We start from the raw sequence: 7,840 nt of genomic DNA on the forward strand, positions 1-7,840 counted from the left end.
AATACTTCTAAGTGTTAAAACTATGATGAGCCCTGGCTGGTGTAGCTCAGCGGACTGAGTGCTGGTTTGTGAGCTGAAGGGTCGCTGGTTCGATTCCCAGTCAGGGCACATGTCTGGGTTGCAGGCCAGGTCCCTGGTTGGGGTGAGGGAGAGGCGACTGATTGATGTATCTCTTGAACATTGCTGTTTTTCTCACTCTCTTTCTCCCACCCTTCCCCTCTCTCCAAAAGTAAATAAAATCTTAAAAAAAAATGAACTATGATTAGTTGAATGACTTGTCACAAAACACATCACAGCAACAGAGAAACTTTCACCATTGTAGAGGAAAAAAAAAAATAACAATATTTATAAGCAAAAGTTTCAAACCAAAATCCTGGAATAATGTTTGGCAGAAAACTAGGGCACTTTGGAATCTTAAACAACAAATCTGTAATGCTTAAACAACAACTGGCAAGTTTCTGACATTTAATTAAATACTTCGATAATGAAGATTTCTAATCTGAAGGTTCCAACTAATTAGTACTACTTTAGAAACTCGTAAAGTCTTAATTTTTTCCTAAGCAATTTCAAAAGAATTACACAAATACCTTCATAAAGGAATAACTTTCACTAATATCTTTGTCAGTGTATTTGTTGTAGTTACAAAGCTTTACTGAAACCTTGTTTTCTTATTCTGAAATATGGAACAGTTCAAACTTCAGCAATAATTAGATAACATGTTTCTCCCAAAGTAATGTGAAAAAGAAAAGTATACGTACTCAAAATTAATACTTAGCAAAGGCAGTTAAAAAGGACCCAAAGTGGTGGTTAACAGTGTAATTAAAGCCTTAGAGCAAGTTAAAATTATGATAGCAAAATCTGTCTTTTTAATAATTTTCACCAAAGAATGCAAGTTAAGCCATCAAGTTAGTAAATAAGGATTTATTTTTTCCTAAAGCACTGTGATGTAAAGCCAACTTTCTACCAAAATCCTTCCCACAAGAACGAAAAAATAAATTTTTACCAAGAAAACAGGCTAAATTAGAACTTCAAGCCTCAGCACAAACCCAAATCCATACAGTATTTTTACCTCCTTCTAGGCAAGGAGACCAATTAAAAAGTGAGAAAGTACTATAATAAAAGATCTGTGTTAAGTGCAATTAAGACTGGGGGGGAAATGCTACCAGGAAAACAGTGAACATGTTCCACCCAGAAGTTTTGTTTTAACTAAACAGATCTACCACTACACATTAACACCCAAAAAATAGTGTGCACTAGTTAACTCAGTGCTCCCAAGAAATATTCCTTTTAATGGCTTTCTGTTCATACTCTAATGTCTTCCAGAGTTCCTTAAGGTTTTTTTTGTGTGCAGAAATTACTTCAAAACATTTTTAATCGGCTTTCTAGATGTAATCCGTAGTTTTGTGATTTGATTTAAACAGATCCAATTACGGAATTCCCTGTCGACCTGCCTCCTTCTCCTTTCTCCTGATGGGTCACCAACCAAGGGTTACAAACACGTATCAACATTTTTCTTTTTTTTTTTTTAAAGACTGCTTTCTAAAAGCCTAAAAAACTAGTTACCAGAAGGCACTTTAAAATCGGAACTGTGGAGACACTTATTAATGAGGTTCTTGCAGGAAGCATGATTTAAGGCAAACAAAATAAAAACGTAACGACTCCAAAAGAGCAGGGGTCTTGCTTGTCAAGCTGTGTACTTATTCCTGTAACCAACAACCAATACAAGCCACGACAATATCGAGGCTAAACCCTCCGCCCTCTGAGAGATTTTTGCATTAACTTCCGGTGACCCCTTACAGTGTAATGCTTAAACCAACCACTCACAGCCACACTCCGTTCAATTCTCAGCCCAACCCCTTCCACTCCCGCCCCAAATCTCAGTTTAACGCGCTTCCCTCCTCCAAACTCACGGCCTATCCTACACCTACGTCTAGTCGCCACCGGTCTCCAGTCGGGACCTTAGTCCTACCATCCATCCGTTCTTTTCCCGGTCCACCACAAGGCCTCCAACCACCTCCCCAAAGGCTCCAACCTGCCTCAAACAATACTCCCGACGTTGATTTTCCCTGCTTTTCCAGCCGGTTCCCAAGCGACCCGCAAGGCCTCCAAAGCACGCAACGGCCGAGCTTGAAAATGGCGGAGAGTGCCGCCGCCTGCTGCCGGCGAGCTGTCCCGTCCCACCGCCGCACTCACCTTCTAGCGCAGAGCAGAGGTCTTAATGAATGGCGAGCGCAGTGCTCGTAGTCACTGTCGGATATGTCCCTCCTGTAGGCCTGCTCCCTCCACGCCTCTCAATCCCTCTCCTCCAAAGGAGCAGCCGCCATGTTCCCCTGTGAGCCACCGAGCGCACGCCGTTGCGTCAACACGCACCAATTTACGGCTGTACGTCACGCGCGCCTGGGCCACCAGGCTCCGTAGGACTCAAACTGCGCATGAGCGTAGGTGAGGGGCGGGACCTGGCCAGAATCCTACGCGGTCTTCCAGAGTGCTTTCTTTGTTTCATCTACGAGCATGTTGGCTCTGTCTTGGGCGGGGGAAAGAATCCAGGGAGTTTGGCTGTATGTATTGACTGTATATGACACAGTGTTGATGCAAATTTGAATAATAATTTTGTTCTGTATTAGGGTATATGACCAAGCTAACTGTAGAGTCAAATTGTGGACAACGCACTTGACCTTGCAAAGCCTTTTAAAATGGAGGCTTACCCCAGAGAATTTTAACGAAAGCACCCAGCTCAGTTGAGAGTGCAACTGCCTTATGCGAATGGTACCTCTAGGTTAGAGTCTAGAGCCCAAGAACTAAGCAAGCCCTATGGTATAACCATTTTGGAAAACTTGCAATGTATAGGAAGCCACACAGCAGTAACACTTAAAGAAGAGGACATCCACCAAAGGCTTGTACAAGGATGTTCATAGCAGCTTTATTCGTACAACCAAACAATGATAATCCAGATGTCCATCAGTACTTGATGGTAAATAAATTGTGGTGTGGTCATACAATGACTTGTATAGCAATAGGAAATAATTCCTGAGAAATGCAACAACCTGGATGAATATCACAAGTATTGTTAAATCAGGCACAAAACACACTGGATGATGCAATTTATATGAAGTTGAGAATACAGCTTCAAAACAAAGCACGTTGTCATCTAACTTTTGGAAAGTAATGTGGCAATATGAACCAAGAGTCTTAATATAATTGTCTAACCACTGTACTGTACATTGGAAACTAATACCAAATAATGTTGAATGTAAACTGCAATTAAAAAATAAAAATTTTTAAAGAATCTTTAAAAATTTATTACTTTTGACTCTAATCCTTCTAAAAATCCATCCTAAGAATAGTCTGAGAAATGTGAAAAATAATTATGGACAAACTTGTTACTGAGGTAGTATTGAAGATAGCAAAAAAAGAAAAAGAAAAGCAACTTAAATCTCCAACACCAGAGAATACTGCATCATACAACAGAATACTACAGAGACATTACAGAGTATAAAATACAAAGTTTTAATGATATCAGAAATGCTTATAATCTAATTATAGTGGGACATGAATATAAACAACTTACAGTTTACATACACGGCCCAGCACAAATAATGACCCCCTTTTGTTTTTGTTGTTCTATTACAGTTGTCCCAATATTCCCCTTGCTCTCCCCTGCCCTGCCCACCCCACCCCACTCCGCCAACCCGTCCACAGTCAAACTCACCCTGTTGTCCATGTCCATGGATCGTTTATACTTGTTCTTTAACTAGGCCCTTCCACTTTTTTCCTCCCTTTTTCCCCTCCCCGCTGCATTCTGGTCCCTGTCAGCCCGCTCCTTGTTTCCATGCCGCTGGTTCTATTTTGCTCATTTTTACATTTCATTCATTAGATTCCACTTATAGGTGAGATCCTATGGTATTTGCTTTTGCCACCTGGTTCATTTCACTTGGCATAATACTCTTCAGGTCCATCCATGCTGTTGTGATTTAATGCCCCATTTTTTATTACAAAATCTTTCATTACAAAATCATAAGTGTGTAATTCTGTAACATAATGTGACACTCGAGCCCACCTTATGACATTTTAGGTGAAATGTTCAAACTAAAACTATAAATTATTACACCCATATTATTCATGCTCAACCATACTCAAATAGACCTTATATTTACTGGCCCCTGTATGTATATGTAATGAGAAATAGCTAAGGAAATAAAATGATGGGATTGAGAATGACTGTTTTCTTCAAATGCATGTGGTTTGCTTTTGTAATCACTAAGAGGGAAAGGATTTTTGTTTGTTTTAAAACAGTAGCATGTTACTGACATTTTATGTTATTTTTTATTAAATGTGTTTCTATTTGTTACCAGTTACAATATCCAATTTCTTGTCTATTGCTTAACCTCCCCCATCACTTGGGGAATCTTTCCATTTTTCCATTTGTTTAGATGAGACTTGGAAACTACTGGGTGTTATTAATAAATATTACAACCCTACAACTCCCCAAGAGTCAAGAGTTGAGTCTTCCTTTCACCACTTCCAGAAAGACAAGGATTATCATAAACTTGGAGGCAACAAGCAAAGACTTGGGAAAGCAACAATTTTATTTCAGGCTAGCATTAAATAACAAAATTTAACTGCGCAAACTTTAAAGGTCTTCCTGCCTTTATTCAATCATCCATGAATTGAGCAAGAGCCAACCTAGCAGACAGAAAGGAACTTCAAGGAGCTGTACAAAATCAAAGACTTTCATAGGCAGAAGGAAGCAGGAATAAGAAAATTATAACAGGCAGAAAAGCAGATTAATAATGGCAAACCATTTTCCCTTCGAGGATAGCAAGAGTCATCATGCAGATTACCTTACTAGTGCCTGATTGACTGATTTAACATTCCATTTTTGGAGAGCCAAAATTGTGATTAAGTCTTGGCTTGGTGATGCACGGTTTAGCATAAGTGACTTGATTTTGGACCTGTTGACTTGTTTTCAACATTACGGTATGTGAGGTTGTGTATTCCCTAAAAGAATATGTTCTTAATAAGAGATTATAGCCCTGGCTGGTGTGGCTCAGTGGATTGAGCGCTGGCCTGCAAAGCAAAGGGTCACGGGTTCAATTCCCAATTGGGACACATACTGGGGTTGCAGGCCAGGCCCCCAGTAGAGGGTGCACAAGAGGCAAACACACACTGATGTTTCTCTCCCTTTCTTGTTTCTTTCCTTCCCCTCTGTCTAAAAATAAATAAACAAAACCTTTTAAAAAAAAAAAGATTATGAAGGAGGGGGAAAGTGGAAGGTGCAGAGATGGTGGTACATAAGAACTCATTACTCAAATTCAGCAAGATGGCAGAGGAGTGAATGGGAGTCACACTGCCCTCCTCCCAGGACCAACCTGGAATTACAACTAAATTGTGGAGAAATCACCCAGACAAAAACAACTGAACAATTGCAAGAGAGGACCCTTATACCCTCAGACAGACAGAAGAATCAGCTTTAGCACAACCTACTGGTAAGGAGTGTGGTAGATACATGAGAAGGCAAGCTGGGCACCCTCAGGGGGCAGCGCCAGAGGGATATTTAAACAGCCAGTGGGATCCCCCTGAGAAGTGTGGGGTCTAAACTATCAGCAGGCATCTCCAGCCTACAGCACGAGACTGCAAAAAGTAGACAGATAATAGCCAGCTGTGAAAAGCAGCAGGGTTGCTCCTTTCCAAAGACCGGCTGCTGGAGACAAATAGAGCCATTTAAAGGGCCAATGCATAAGTATTTATTTCAAGCCACTTACACCTGACTCCGGCAAAGGTGGAGGCAGAGAGGGCTAGAGATGCCTGAGGAGAGACTGGAGATGGAGGCTTTGGGGATAGAACTGAGAGACCACCTGACAGGATCCCGGTCCTGACTCCTCTCTGCTACGGCAACAGCCATCTTGCTCACATAGACCACTCCCATGAGTGGCAGCAGCTTGAGAGGACACAATAACCCCACCCCCAGGAAGGACTCTGTTCCACCCTGTGGGGCCTAACCTTGACTGCCGGGTGCAGAGTGACTAAATTAACAACTGAAGGAGACAGCCACAGACCGTAGATTCCTGGAAGGAACGAACAGACTGCCTAAGGTCAGACGGGGTCAACATCAGATATTAGAGGCAGATCCAGAAGGAAAAAACACCTTTCTCCTACCGTAGGAGTTCAAACCACAAAGTCAGGACATCAAGACAGATCAATTTAAGAAGCAAAAGCAAAAAAGAAGAGTCTCACAAATAATGGGAAGACAAAGAAACATCGCCCAATCGAAGGCAAAGGAGGAATCCCCAGAAAGAGAACTAAAGGAAATACAGGCAAGTAAAATATCAGATATTGAGTTCAAAACAATGGTTCTAAGGAAGCTCAATGAGCTCACTGAGCTCAGAGAGAATTACCAAAAACTACAGGGAAACTACAAGGAACACCCAGAAAACTATATAAGCATTATAAAGGATATAGAAACTATTAATAAGAGGAAAGATAAAATGAAGAATACAATCTCTGAATTGAAGAACACAGTAGAAGGAATCAAAAGTGACTAGATGAAGCAGAGGGTCGAATCAGCAAGCTAGAGGACAAGGTAGAAATAAGCTCTGAGAAAGAGCAAGAAAATTTAAAAAGACCCAAAAAGAATGAAGAAGCATTGAGGGAACTGCAGGACAACCTGAAACATAATAATATCTGTATGATAGGGATGCCAGAAGGAGAATAAGAGGAGCAAGAGATAGAGAACTTGTTTGAAAAAGAATGTCTTTGGAAACTTCCCAAACTGGAGGAGAGAAAAACTCACACAAGTCCAGGAAACACAGAGGGCCCCATTCAAGAGGAACCCAATGAGGCCCACTCCAAGACACATCATCATTAAAATGGAAACTATCAAAGAAAAAGAATCCTAAAGGCAGCAAGGGAGAAACAGGTAGTAAAATACAAGGGAGCCCTGATACAGCTAGCATCAGACTTCTCAGTAGAAACACTACAAGCCAGAAAGGAATGGCAAAAAATATTTCATGCACAAAAAAAGCAAAGACCTGCAACCAATACTGCTCTAACAAGCAAGGTTCTCAATTAAAATGGAAGGCAAAATAAGGAGTTTCCCAGACAAAAAAAAGGCTAAAAGAATATACGTCCACCAAACCAGCACTGCCAGATATGTTAAAGGGACTGCTTTAAGAAGATAAAGAGTGAGAGAGAAACACAGGTACAAAGGGGAAAAAAATGAATAACTACCTATCAATAATAACTTTCTATGTAGATGGATTGAATGCTTCAATCAAAAGACACAGGATAGCGGAATGGAGAAGAAAACTTGACCCACACATATGCTGCCTGCAAGAGACTCACCTCTGAACAAATGAATGGGTCAATAATGAGATCAAAGAAGAAATCAAAATGTTTCTGGAAATGAGTGAAAATGAACAGACGACAGTCCAAAACCTATACAACACAGCGAAGGCAGTCCTGAGAGGGAAGTTCAGAGTAATATAGGCCTACCTAAAAAACACTGAAATATTTCAAATAAATGACCTATCCCTACAGCCACAATAACTGGAGAAACAACAAGAAACAAGCCCAAAGTAGAAGAAAGGAAATAATCAAGATTAGAGCAGAACTGAATGACATAAAGACAAAAAGAACAATTCAAAGGATCAACCAATCCAGGAGGTGATTCTTTGAAAAAATAAACAAAAATGACATGACTTTAAGTGGACTCATCAAGAAAAAAAGGGAGAGGACCTAAATAAACAATATCAGAAATGAAAGAGGAAAAATTACAACTGATACCACAAAAATACAAAGGACAGTAAGACATTACTATGAGCGATTATATGCCAAGAAATTT

General features: G+C 40.4%; 1 protein-coding gene across 2 annotated transcripts in view; it reads right to left on the minus strand.

Annotated features, from left to right (window-relative positions):
• WDR33 (WD repeat domain 33) overlaps nt 1-2,355 on the minus strand; it is a 90,102-nt gene extending 87,747 nt beyond the window's left edge. For both annotated transcript variants that reach the window (XM_054575060.1, XM_054575059.1), the window contains exon 1: nt 2,194-2,355. The gene's annotated coding sequence lies outside the window, so the exon portion shown is untranslated. The remainder of the gene's footprint in view (nt 1-2,193) is intronic.
• Between the last annotated feature and the right edge of the window lie 5,485 nt (nt 2,356-7,840).

This window comes from Pteronotus mesoamericanus, unplaced genomic scaffold, assembly GCF_021234165.1.
Source record: "Pteronotus mesoamericanus isolate MK-2021 breed Mesoamerican mustached bat unplaced genomic scaffold, CSHL_Meso_final contig_27, whole genome shotgun sequence".
Lineage (NCBI taxonomy): Eukaryota > Metazoa > Chordata > Mammalia > Chiroptera > Mormoopidae > Pteronotus > Pteronotus mesoamericanus.